Raw genomic sequence first — 14,848 nt, 5'->3', positions numbered from 1 at the left:
AGGCACAGTTGCACTACTGCTTCTATATGGGAAATAAGTAGAACCACTTCATGTAAAGATGTGTTCATCACGTCAGTCTCTTCCAGCTCACTTGAATTAACTGACAAGCAAGCACTAAGAAGGGAGGCACTTGCCCAGGCAGCCACAAGCACCTTGAGTCCTCAGGTCTTAAAAGCTGAAACAGATCCCATAACACCAGACATGCTGGACATTTCAGCTGCATCTGTCTCAACTATGGTGTTTAAATTTACACAGAAGCAAGCAACTTTATCCTCAAAATGCCTGACAAATTTTTCTTAGCAGGCACCCAAGAAGAAGTAGAAGAAGAGTTTGGATTTGATATCCCGCTTTTGTTGTTGTTGTTTAGTTGTTCAGTCATGTCTGACTCTTCGTGACCCCATTGACCAGAGCGTGCCAGGCACTCCTGTCTTCCACTGCCTCCCGCAGTTTGGTCAAACTCATGCTGGTAGCTTTGAGAACACTGTCCAAACATCTCGTCCTCTGTCGTCCCCTTCTCCTTGTGCCCTCCATCTTTCCCAGCATCAGGGTCTTTTCCAGGGAGTCTTCTCTTCTCATGAGGTGGCCAAAGTATTGGAGCCTCAGCCTCAGGATCTGTCCTTCCAGTGAGCACTCAGGGCTGATTTCCTTCAGAATGGAAAGGTTTGATCTTCTTGCAGTCCATGGGACTCTCAAGAGTCTCCTCCAGCACCATAATTCAAAAATATCCCGCTTTATCACTACCCTAAGGAGTCTCACAAGTGGCTAACAATCTCCTTTCCCTTCCTCCCCCACAACAAACACTCTGTGAGGTGAGTGAGGCTGAGAGACTTCAGAGAAGTGTGACTATCCCAAGGTCACCCAGCAGCTGCATGTGGAAAAGTGGGGAAGCGAACTCGGTTCACCAGATTACGAGTCCACCGCTCTTAACCACTACACCATGCTGGCTCCGGACTCCCCATTCGGAGGGGCAGATATTAATAAACCCCATACCACTTGGAAAAGCACTGCTGGGCAGTTAATTGAGGATGTAATGGAGGTGAAAAAGAAGAATTTATTTGCTGCCCTCAACACCATACATGCACTGTGTCACCTTCCCAACAAATTTTGTGCCATATTGCTGCAGTTGTCATCTAACCTGTTTCATCATCCAGAGTACCACAGGGAAACCAAGGAGCAGCATTGCTGAGGACTCTTAGGAGGAATCATGTTGATTGCCCTCTGCATCTCACCATTGCATAGTGAGCCTGGGGCCTCAACAGAATTGCCAGTTCTGTTCACCAGAATTTTGCCAGCTATGACTTATAATGTCTCTGCAGCATTGTGACCTGCAACAATTGCCAAGAAGCAGCGAGGGTCCTGAATTTTACAAATTGACTTTAACTAACCAGCTAATTCTTTGCAAACTGGGTTCTAGTTCCGCATGTATTCACATATTTAACTAATTTGTTTCTAATTACACATATTTTACCCACGTGTCTAGCATGAGATAATATGATTAGCCTTTTAAAAAAGCATTATAATAACTACATTTCATTCTTAGGCTGTAGTGGCCGACCATAGAAAAAAGTCCAAAGTTAATTATTTACATTTTTTCTAGAGCCTGGGTGAATAATACTACCTAATCCTGGTATCTGTTACTGCTTAAACTACTCTGAAATCTCTTCTAGGGACTCTTATCTCAAGACAGTAAATCAGATTTCTCACACTATGCAAATAATTCAGTTGCAGTACAGGGCAATCCAATATATTGTGGAGCCCTCATAACCTCTGTTTGTTCTCATAGAATGGAAACAAGGTTGTGTAATAGCCAAGACAGGTGTATGGTACCCAAATTTTGAACAGTGGCCTCTTAATTTTAGTTACAAAATGCTGTTCCTTTACACAGATCTTGAGAACATTAACTTGCCATTTGCATCTAAGACTATGAATGAACCATTATCAGAGACTAGTTTTATAGACTTGTTTCTTCTAGAACCTCTAATTAAGGCATGTGAAATAATTAAGATTGTTGCCTTCTGTATCAGTAATTTCTTCTACAATTAAATTTTCACTTATGTTTTTAATAACTTCCTTCCCTGCTTACAATGCTAATGACTAATTAGCCCCAGATTCGTTTCGTTTCAGTGCAATAAACAAGTAATGCCACAGTTTATTATTTTTTTCTAATAAAGAGCAGAAGTGGAGCACCCCTGAATGCAATGAGTAAATGCAAATAAAGTCTGAATAGCCTAAAACGTAATGAGAAAAACTGATTTGGACTTGTCTTTTGATTTGCAAACGCTCTGCTTCTGAGAGTGGGTTTAGCTTAGCAGTTAAAGGACCATGTAGGAGCCAGGAAGTACATGGTTAAAATCTCGGTTCAGCATGAGCAAACTGGGTGGGCCCAACTAGATGATCTGATGGTGGCAGCCTCATCTCTTACACAATTGGGTTGGCACTAATTCCCTATTAAGTAAAACACAGAAGATTTAAAAGGCCACATAGGCTGAAACCTCCTCCCACTGTACTCTCACATTCAGAAGCATTTCCTCCCAGCCATTTTTCTCCCTGTGAGGCAACATAACAACTGCTTGAAGTTGGGTGGATGGTAAGCATGTGCAAAGGAAGGGTTCGGTTCTTTGCTTCTTCTGGTCACGCTAGGTAAAGGTAAAGGTACCCCTGACCGTTAGGCCAGTCGTGGATGACTCTGGGGTTGTGCACTCATCTCACTCTATAGGCCAAGGGAGCCAGCGTTTGTCTGCAGACAGCTTCCGGGTCTTGTGGCCAGCATGACAGCCACTTCTGGCGAAACCAGAGCAGTGCACGGAATGCCATTTACCTTTCCGCCGGAGCGGTACCTATTTATCTACTTGCACTTGATGTGCTTTCAAACTGCTAGGTGAGCAGGAGCTGGGACCGAACAATGGGAGCTCACTGCATCACGGGGATTCAAACTGCCAACCTTCCGATCAGCAAGCCCTATGCTCTGTGGTTTAGACCACAATTTCTTTCCCCTTAGAATCAGAGAACTCCTCTTAGTCTCTTCTTTAACAGGCTAAACAGACCCAATTCCCCATAAGGCTTGGTTTCCAAACCCTTTATCGTCGTGGTCACCCTCCTCTGCACACATTCCAGATTGTCAATATCCTTAAATTGTGGCGCCCAGAACTGTGACACAGTACTCCAGGTGCCGTCTGACCAAGGCAGAATAGGGTGGTACTATTACTTCTCTTGACCTAGACATTATCCTTCTGTGGATGCAGCCGAGTATGGCATAAGCTTTTTTTTTGCTGCTGCATCACACTGTTGACTCATGTTAAGCTTGTGGTCTACTAAGACCCCTAGATCCTTTTCACATATACTACTGACAACCCAGGTGCACGCCATCTTCCTGCCTAAATGTAACACCTTATATTTGTTCCTATAGAAATTCATTTCGTTAGTTTGTAATTTAATTCTGTATGCATTTTAATTTAAAGTTAAAAAGAGCAATTATTATTATTATTTCAGTATTTGAATTTATAAACAGAAGGAAATGGTAGACTTGTCAATATAGTGTATCCAAATGCATGCAATTATTGTAGACTGTAAAATCTATGCTCTATGCCTTCATAGTTAAATGAATGTGTAAAACATTACTTTTTATTGCTCAGAAAACATGTATCAATATGATATTAATAAGTATGCATTGATTTTTGCTGAGGAGAGCATAAGATTTATGAAAGCAAGTACTATTGCATGGCAAAAAATTAGAAGAGGGCTTTGCGTCCAATCAATAAAATATTATTTCTTCGAGATCCAGAGACAGCTTCCCCTAACCAATGAAATACTCCCACCCGGAAAAACGAATTGGCCTATGTATGAATTGAAATACTGTACGCATTTATTAGGGCATTGGAATAGTTGCTTTGCGGTGAAATTAGAATCATTGACCATGTCAGATATCCTTTTAGGAGGAAGAAAATCTCAAACACGAGAGCTTGGGTACTTAAGACTTTCCCCACCTGCCATTTTTCCACTGGAACTCCTTGCTCCACCTTTTCCCCCCCTTTTCAGCCACCTCTCTGAATTTTTCCAGGGTTAGGCTTGCATGGATGAGCCCATGGTTTGAATGGGGGAGGGGGAGAAATGGGAACGGGAAGAGTCGAATATTACCTGCAACATTCAATTTCCTTGAATGAAACATGCACCATCTTGAAACAGCTTTTATGGATCAAAAAAGCCACTGGAGTTTTAGGATGTATTAGAAGCTGCCTTATACCAGCACAGAACTTTGGTCCATCTAATTCAGTATCCAGTGCTATTATTCTAGGACCCTGTCTGGTAGAGGTTGTCCATAGAATTGCAGGCAGAACACTTTCTCACCCCTAGCTGGAGACACCAGGGATTGTACCTGGGACATTTTGTGTGCAGAACATGTGCTCTGCCATTGAGCTGTATGTTGGGATTTTGACTACGTGCAATCTGATGCAGCTTCCTACAGAAGCAATTAAAGAGTTGGCCCAAGGCCAAGAAGACTGAGCAGAGGGAGTTATTCTTCCTAGACATATGGGACCTTGGATACAACTCTGCTATTGTCCGAGGTCTCCACATAGGCATGACTCATGACTTTCCTGGTTGGTTGGTTGGTTGGTTGGTTGGTCAGTATGTGGTTTGAGAGTTCATTGGAGTTTGTTCTGTGAGAGAGTTAAGATCCGTGTCTGTATCCTGTATATAGTAACTTGTGAGTCTGCTGTAAATAATAAACCTATAAGTAACCAATTTACTGGTAGCAGCGTCTTGTTCCTGCTTCATCCTGCCTGCAACTGACTGCTTCTGGACAGTCTGCGTATGCTCTGCTATATTCAACAGGTTCTGGCTAAGATCCTGCAACATTGTAGACCTTCCCCTAAAGCAGGGGTGGAAAACTTCAGGCAAGGGGGACAGATATGGCTTTTCAGCCTTTTCCAGCTTAGCTATGCTGTCCTCTTCCTCTTCCTCTTCCTCTTCTCTCCCTCCTAGGCCACACCCCTCACCAGACCTGCTCTCCTGAAGTGCTTGTGTCCTTGAACAATGCAACGTACTATACATCTGTTTCTCTGAATATATTTGCCTCTGGCCACACCAAGTGCTGGCATGCAGCCTTCGGAAGGATGTCCACAAGGAAACACAGCCCTCAAGTTGAACAAGATTCCCCATTGCTGCCCTAAAGTGGTGAGCCTCCCTACATGCATTTGCATATCGATGTTATTTATACCTGTAGTGGGGAGAGAAAGTGAGATAGGATACCACATCCCTAGTTGGAGATAGTTCATCCAAACTGATTGTACTGCAGATTTAATGCCATTATGTTTGCTTCACATACCATTAGATATGATTCTTTTTTGTTGTTGCAAGGATATTCTCCTAGATGCCACGTATGTGGTTTTCGAACCAAGCACCCCTAATTAGCAGAGACCATGAGAATGTATTTCTGGTGGCTGCTGACTAGCTCCTCATATATTTTACAATTAGTTCTCATTAAACATTCATTGGATTTTTCTTGTTAGTTCTCTTTCTTCTTGTTTGTATGCAGCCTTCCTCAACACAACGGAGCTGTCTTTTCTCTTGGGTCTCCCAAAAAGGGCTTTTAGCATTTTTATGAGACTAACTGCTAAGGTTTATTAGTATCAGTTCCCAGACTGCATCCTTCGATGTGAAGTGTTGTTGCCTCTTCAAAATAAAGCTGCTGCCATCTTATTTAGCTTGAAAGATTTGTTTTAAATGTTCATCCCATGCAGCATGTACCTGATGTGGCCAACATTTTTTGTTAGTACTAAACACTATTTAGAGACTCGAGCCAAAATAAGGAATTACAGTGGTACCTCAGGTTACATACGCTTCAGGTTACAGACTCTGCTAACCCAGAAATAGTGCTTCAGGTTAAGAACTTTGCTTCAAGATGAGAACAGAAATCGGGCTCCGGCGGCGCGGCAGCAGCAGGAGTCCCCATTAGCTAAGTGGTGCTTCAGGTTAAGAACAGTTTCAGGTTAAGTACGGACCTCCGGAACGAATTAAGTACTTAACCTGAGGTACTACTGTACAGAATGGAAAGACTTAAGTGACGGAACAAAGTGAAGAGCTGGCCCAAAACATTTAGGAATCCCCGCCGCCGCCCATAACTCCTAATGGGTCAAGTGTGGACACATGATTGCCACCACCCCTAGAAGAAATTCAGGACCAACCGAAGAAAGTACTTCCTCACATGATGAAGCAATGGAATTTGTTCCCACAAGATATAGTAATAGCTGGAGTGTCTTAAAAGGGGGATTAGACAGGGGAACAATGCTACCCATAGCCACCAGCCATTATGACTATGTTCTGTCTACATTGCTGGAGGAAGTATGTCTCTATACTAGTTGTGGGGATGGAGCTATTGTGGTCAGATCCTGTTTGCAGGCTTCCCATAGGCATCTGGTTGGCCACTGCGAGAACAGACTGCTGGATTAGATGGGACCACTAAAGAGCAAGCTCTTCTTATGCTGTAATCCACATTATCCTGTTGGCCAGTTGTCTATCGATACACATTCTTGCAGCATGTTGAGTTGAAACATTGCTTGCCATTTCCCCCCAAACCTGTGAAATTTCTAAATTAACATGAAGACAACAGTAGGTCAGATGGATTTTATTTGCGTCAAATCAACACTTACCTAAAACATACACTGCTTATCTAGGTCCAGGATATTGATTTGGCCTTCAACCTTTCTTTGTTTATCTTTTTTTTATGAAGAGGCCAATTCATTCACCTCTAGTCATGCTGTGTCATAAACCCTATTATGTTGAACCTGGGTTTAAATGACCCGTTTAGCAACTCCCTTGTACAGCAAACAAGTACAATAGAAACTGCCCTTCTGGACTAACCAAAGAAGAAATGGTCACAAAAACATTCAGTCCTGCTAGGGCTCTCTTTTTGCAACTATCTGCTTAGTAAATTCTTTCGTATTTTCCTTTGCATTGCATTTCCAGGCAGTAAAGTGAGCTCTTATAATAATTCCCTTCCTATCCCACCTGCAGGTCACATAACAATGTCTGCGAGATGAGGATGATTGTTAATTTTTATTAAATTTTTAAAATTTCAAATGCAAGTATGGGGTAACGGTGTATAAAATGGAGGTGTATAAAATGATGCACAGTGTGAAGAAAGTGAAGAGAAATGTCCCCCCCTCTCCATAATGCTAGAACCTGAGATCATCCAAGGAAGTTGAATGACGCGAGATTTAGGACCACACTCAGATTTGAACTAAATCAAATACTTGAGAAAGTTCTTCATGTTGCAGAATACAATGTAAGCTTCATAGCCAATGCCAAAGAATCCTGCAGCTATGCCTTGCTCAATAACTAAGCACTTTAAAAGTTGCTTGGCAAGTCTCCAGAAGGTCATATCTTCAGCAGGACTCCGGTAGATCTTATATATGCACTGCATGCATAGCTATTTAGACCCCCACATGGACAGCGGAGGCTGCTTTAATTATCTTTCTGGAAGAGCACAGCACCCCCTGGCACAGGCCCACTCTTCGCTCCACATGCATACCGTTGCTAAAATTATCATGGAAATTAGATCTGAACCTACATAACCATCTGAGCAAAATACGAATTAACATTACTGTGGCGAGAGGTGCTATCCATTCAATTTTGCATCATATTGCAATCTTCTCATATACGCAGTCATTGTGCTTGTTTAGCAATTGCATTCTAAGCCCAGTTGCATATAAAATTTCATCTTCTCCGTTTCCACTTTTCCAGCCAAAGTACACATGTTTTGTGAGATAGGAATCAAGAAATGCAAACAAGCAAGTCAACTAAACCCAACTCATTTGTTCTCGAAGTTACAGCCAAGAATGTGATATAGAGGTAAGAGGAAGGCACGCTTGGCAAATCCACACTGTGATCCACACTGGAAAGCTATGTCTCCACTGTGGAAGCACGTGTGGATCCAGAATTGGCCTCCACAGTTACTTACAGACTCACTTTTAAAACCGTGTTTATGGAAGACAATCCTACTCAGCTAAGAGTGATCGCCAAAGAAGGAGAATGAGAAGAGAAGGAGGAGGAAGAGAAGGAGATGGAGATGGAGATGGAGATGATAGCGGTAACCACCAAAGCCAGAGTCTGCTTGCCTTATCTGAGGAAGGCTTCAGAGAAAATACTGTTTAGAAGTGCTGCATCTTGTGAGATGCTAGGATGTGCGTGATTCTTCTGGAAAATTCCAGGATTTGCGAATAAGTTAGACAGGAACGTAATGGGAATATAATAACAGCCTTGCTGGATCTTGCCAAACGCCCATCTAATCTAGCATCCTGTTCTCACCGTGACCAACTCATATCTAGTTGGCCACTCTGAGAACCGGATGACGGACTAGATGGGATTTGGCCTAATCCCACAGGGCTCTTATCAGTAAGGTTTTAGAGAGAAATGGTGGAACTGCTTTGGTACGTAGCTTAAGGATCTATCAAAAGAGAATGCCCAATGTTGTCCTTCTTCTGAAGTGTTGATACAAATGCCAAGTTTGCTTTTAAAAACCGGAGCATGAATTCTCTGAAATGTTAGTGCAAAATTTCCCTAGGCAATGCAGTGTAAATAAGCAAAGCTTTTAGGTGTCACTCCACCTGATGCTATGCATGGTTGCTCTGAAGTGAGGACCACCATGTCCCAGGAAAATGTGCATAGGATTGTAGCTGAAATTCTATTATCATTTCCATATATATTTTCTGCTGGGCTGGTGTGATAGTGTCTTAGATATTCTACCTAGGCAGATAAGAGTGCCCCTCTCAGTCAAGGGAGGTGCATAGCAATATACGTTTTGCATTATGCATTCCACTAAAAATGAATGCTACGATTCTGCAAAGAGAAACTCAGAGGCTGCAAAGAAAGGGTTGGGGTTTTTTTGGCTTGCTTAAAGTGGCTTGTCCCTATGAAGATTCTGTATAAAGTAAATCAAAGTAGAGACAGTTTGCATTGATCTTACAAGTGGCTGCCCCCCCACCCTTTGCAAGATTTGCAGACTTGAAATGTCTGCTGCGAGTTCTATACAGTGGGCCTAAACAGCTACAAGGTAAGACGGTCTGCATTTCTCAAAGCAACCTGTCCTTGCTATACCAACTTGAATATACATGAACAAAGTTAATCATTTTAGTTGTTCATTTGAATGAAGAACTGCATCTGTCTTTCACTAAGAACTTGGTGCGAGGTCTGACACATTGCTAAAATGTTAATGCAGTTATTTTAATTAAATAATTCCTTTTATTAAAAAAAATTATTAGACACACACATTAGCAGACCATTGACAACTGCATTAATTGGACCACTATTGTAAGTTGCTTTAGTGTGTCTACACTAAGACTAATTTCCAAAGCCAGTAGATCAAGTCACTCATTACCTAGTGGTAGTCTCTTTTTTAAAATGTTGCTGAGAATGCAACATTTTACATACCTGTCTCCTGCTGTACTGCATACATCTACCAGTAGAGGGCGCGCATATCCCACAAAATCTCTCCATGGAGGTTTTTTTTTTTTTATCATTTCCATCCCAATTTGACAAATGGGCAACATTTTTTTTTAGATTTGCCACGCCACTTTTTAGGCTCACTCATGCTGCAACCAGGCAAATAGCACCACGTGGCTGATAACAATGCCATGACACCAGCTAGCGCTAGTTAATTCAGAAATACCTTTGGAAGGGGAGCCAAAGACTTTGGAAAAGGTGCTAACAGTGTCCATATGCTTCTGCAGTTCCTCCGGGATTAGCTCTGAGCCAGCCTAGAGAACAGACGGGAGCTTGGCATTTTAACCACCTTCAGATGGAGACAATAATCACTTATTGCATGATATTGGCATATATGCACCAAGTGCCACACTTTTCCATTCCAGTGCAAATCTCCTTCTCAGACGCTTTCCTATGGTGTGATGCCAGGGCCCAGGCAGCATGTGAATGTATGAATGTAGTAACTGCTCAGTGACCGAGTGGAGAAAGCCCATTTGCTTAGCCCTGTCCACCTGCTCGCTGCATTCACACACGCCACAGTGCAGTGTTCAACGGCAAACCGGAGAAGCAGAACTGTGAGTGCACGTGAAGGTATCTTAGGGAGATCATGAGAAAATAAGACCCACCTAACTGGGTAAATCGGGGACGCGGGTGGCGCTGTGGGTTAAACCACACAGCTTAGAACTTGCCGATCAGAAGGTCGCTGGTTCGAATCCCCGCAACAGGATGAGCTCCCGTTGCTCGGTTCCTGCTCCTGCCCACCTAGCAGTTTGAAAGCACATCAAAGTGCAAGTAGATAAATAGACACCACTCTGGTGGGAAGGTAAACAGCGTTTCCGTACGCTGCTCTGGTTCGCCAAAAGTGGCTTAGTCATGCTGGCCACATGAGCCGGAAGCTGTACGCCTGCTCCGTCGGCCAATAAAGCGAGATGAGCGCTGCAACCCCAGAGTCGGCCACAACTGGACCTAATGGTCAGGGGTCCCTTTACCTTTACCTTTAACTGGGTAAATCGGTAAGTTATCTCCCTTAGTTCTGAGTGGGGGGACCATAGAACTGTATACCCGTGCAAATAATTTGGGGATTTCTGCACAGATCCTTTATTGACACAATTCTGTTTTAGAGAGTATGAATTAACAAGATAGCCCCCCTGAAAACAGTCGGCCGTAGGGTGCTTCCTGCCCTCCAGTTGCTGCCCTCTGAATTCAACAAACCTAAATAATGTATCAAGGTGTTGAATTCTGATCCTTAATGACAGAGTCTTGGTCATTGCTTTAATGATTCTCTGCGCTCGTGTTCATTTTATGAATTATTCATTGTTCCTTACATTAAACTGCCTTGAAACTGATTTTTATAGGAACGGTGAGATAAATGCTTATTAAATAACTGTGCTTGCACATTCTTACTGGCAGAAAGCTGTAGCTGAATTATCCCCAGATTAGAATGTCTGAGCCACTGCTACCGCTTCCACTACTAGAAGGGCTACTCTGCACCTTGAATTTATCATGAAACGGCCTCCTGAAACAGCTCCAGGTGGCGCCTTCTGTGCATTGCTGCCAAAATGTGTTATAACGTGTCATCAGGTGGACCGTTTTCATTTTGTGGCTGTTGCTGCCACAACTGCACTCTACCTGATGAACTGTGTGATAGGTTACAACTATAGTGGGGAGAAGACACCACCCAGAGGAAGTGCTGGGGGCACTGACATACAGTGGTTCCTCTCCTTCCTCCTGGGCCGTATCCAGAAAATGGGGGGGGGGGGATGAGGGTTCAGACCCCTGGGCTCCCACTTGTGGGGTGCCTCAGGGTTCTGTCCTCTCCCCCATGCTTTTCAACATCTACATGCAGCCGCTGGGAGAGATCATCAGGGGGTTTGGGCTGGGTGTTCATCAATATGCGGATACCCATAGCCACTTACCCAACTCTACCTCTCTATCAAATCAGAACCAGTGAAGGTAGTGAATGTCCTGTGTGAGTGTATGGAGGTGGTTGGAGGATGGATGGTGACAAACAGATTGAGGTTGAATCCTGACAAGACAGAAGTACTGTTCTTGGGGGACAGGGGGTGGGTGGCTCACCAGTCCTGAATGGGGTAACTGTGCCCCTGAAGGACCAGGTGCGCAGCCTGGGAGTCATTTTGGACTCACAGCTGTCCATGGAGGTGCAGGTCGATTCTGTGTCCAGGGCAGCTGTCTACCTGCTCCATCTGGTACGCAGGCTGAGACCCTACCTGCCTGTGGACTGTCTCACCAGAGTGGTACGTGCTCTAGTTATCTCCTGCTTGGGCTACTGCAATATGCTCTACGTGGGGCTACCTTTGAAGGTGACTTGGAAACTGCAACTAATCCAGAATGCAGCAGCTAGACTGGTGACTGGGAGTGGCTGCTGGGACCATATAACACCAGTCCTAAAGGATCTTCATTGGTTCTTGGTTTGTTTCCGAGCACAATTCAAAGTGTTGGTGCTGATCTTTAAAGCCCTAAATGGCCTCGGCCCAATATACCTGAAGGAGTGTCTCCACCCCCATTGCTCAGCCCGGACACTGAGGTCCTCCTCCAAGGGTCTTTTGCTGGTTCTTTCACTGCGATAAACAAAGTTACAGGGAACCAGGCAGAGGGCCTTCTTGGTGGTGGCGCTCACCCTGTGGAACGCACTCCCTTCAGATGTCAATAAACATCTAGATTTGGAGACATCTGAAGGCAGCCCTGTTTAGGGAAGTTTTTAAGGACTGAAGTTTTTATTATGTTTTTAGATATGTTGTAAGCCGCCCAGATGGACAGGGTATAAATAAAATAATGATGATAATAATAATAATAATAATAATTTAGCAGCTGCCGTATTATATGGAACTGGCTTGCCCTAAATGAAGGCACTAGCAGAATACATGGAACCCCTGGAGTTGACTGCACTGCCTTGGGGCGTCCCCTGGTGAGCTTCAGGTGATCCTGCCCCCCCCCCCCCTGTCAGACAAACACTTGCGCACCACGTTCTGTAACCTCCCTCCATGATTCCTGGTGATATCTAATAGGTGTAGGTGGCTATTAATACACATATTTGAAGGACAGTCTTTCCTCTTTTCTTTTTTGTAGATGCTGCCATTTCCCTGAAGCATTTCTCTCTCTCCCCCCCCCCCCCATGGTGGAAGCCACCTGATATTTAAATAGTCTTTTGCGCTTCCTGCTCCGTCAGTCAGCTGTAAAACATTGCCTCATTGACCATGTTTGAATGGGTGTCATGCATACTTACTGTTCCTTGTCGGCAAACCTTCGAGGGTAACAGCCACCAAGATGTTGCCGTTCCTGTGCTTCCTGGTGTGTGACAAGGCGGTAGCCTGCAAATTGGAATTTACAAGCAAGCTGGCCAATCTGCTGCCCCCAGCCCCAGGCCGCTTTGATCCTCATATGCCTGCAATCTCCCATGGTAGGCATACCGTTGCACACAATCTGATGATCCCCAACGCAGCAGATGCAGTTCGGCAGGGACATCTAACAGTGTGTTAATTAAAGGGCTGATGAAGAACAAAGCAAACCTGCCTGCTCATCATGAGAAGTGCTGATTCTAGCAAATTGAAAGTTATATTCCGTGGCCTATGAAGCAAACGCTCACAGTGGCCATGCTGGAACACAAGCCAGACGACACAGCATTAATAGTGCTTTATCTTTCATGCCTTAATATCCCAACGGTCCTCTTTGCAAGAGGGAAAATACAGCGTTTGCAGATCAAAATACGCTTGGAAACTAAACAAAGGAACCTGAAAGAAGTATGGTAGATAGATCAGACAAAATGTCCATCTATTGCAGCTTCCTGAATGCCATGATCAACCAGGTGCCTCTTTGAATCCAAGGAGATAGGTCTTCTCCTGCTGTTGCCCCTCAGCAATTGGTTCCCTGCCTCTGACCATGGAAGTTCTATGTAGCCTCCATGACTTTTCGTCTAACAGTGCAGCACACCTGTGCAAATGCTAAATATTTGCCTATTTTAAATAGGTAATGCTTTTAATACCGGGCCCTATGATCTAGAGAGGGTCCAAGAACCGTCAGCCAACTGCACCTTTATCACAACCAGGTATATACACAAGGTCAGAGGATAATTTCACATGGCTGTTGTGCAACACCCATGGTTTTCTAAGTGAGCAAGCAACAGCCATGGACCTATGCAACTCCTCAAGCCAGCTTCCTCCTGTTGGTATGCAACGAATATATGATGTGCTGCGAGTCGGCTTTACACTGGTCACTACCGGATCATGGCACAATCGACCAGCAACATCTGCATCGTCGACTGGTGCAGTCACTACTCCAGTGTGTCGACTGCCAGAAGTGCCCGTGAGACACTCCTGCTTTCTACTCCTGTTCAAGAAACACCATCATCTGCACCTGTGTTGTGATACTATGTGCTGTAAGAATTGCCTTGCTGGGTGAGACCAGCGAGCACACTTGGTCCAGCTTCCTGTTCCAAGCAGGCAAGCCAGAGGTCTCAGGGAAGCTCACAAGGAAGGTGTGGGGATTACGACCATCTCATCATTTATTTGTCTTCAGAAAACAAGACAGTATGCTGCCACTCAACAAGGAGGCAATTGATAAGGCATGTCCTCTATATTCTAATCTCACCTTTTTAACAAAATTACCTTCTGGTAATGAGTGTCGTAAGTTCATTCAGTGTTATGTGAGCACATCAACCGTTATTATTATTATTTTATTTTATTGCATTTTTTATTTTATTTTATTTTATTGCATTTTATTGCATTTATATCTCACCTTTTCCTGCAAGGTAGCATACATAGTTCCCCCTTTCTGTAATTAAATCCCCACAACAACCTTGTGAGGTAGGTTAGGTTGAAAGGCAGTGACTGGCTCAAGGTCACTCAAGGAGCTTCCTGGCTGAGTAGGGATTTGAACCCTGGTCTCCCAAGTTTTAGTCTTGACACTCTAACCATTACACTACACTGTCTCTTTGTAAAAGCCTCTCTTTGCAAGGAAGCGGCTCCAACCTCTTCACCATGCAGCTGTCTCTTCTGCATACTTTGCCCAGCTCTAGGATATTCTCTTTGGGGTCAGGCAACCAAAACGTTACATATGTTGGAATTAACACCGGGCACCGTTTTGTGCATCACGTTGAAGTCTCTGCAGAAAGCTCAATGTGGTATCTGCCACCCTATGGGGAGCCATATGTGTGTGAACTAGCTCATTGTGTAGCAGCAAGGATCATTTCGGCACTGGTTCAAAAGCACACAAAAGAAAAGTTCTTTTTTAACTAGCATGGAGAAAACCGGCCCATGTGATGGAGCATTCCACACAAATGACTAACCACCAAAATGGCCCAGTGGCTAAGAGACGGAGCTGTGAATCAGGAACTTATCAGTTCAGAGTTAATCTC

Source organism: Podarcis cretensis (assembly GCF_951804945.1).
Source record: "Podarcis cretensis genome assembly, chromosome: 3".
Classification (NCBI taxonomy): Eukaryota; Metazoa; Chordata; class Lepidosauria; order Squamata; family Lacertidae; genus Podarcis; species Podarcis cretensis.
The sequence above is the reverse complement of the archived record's forward strand: the minus strand, read 5'-3'. Positions refer to the sequence as shown.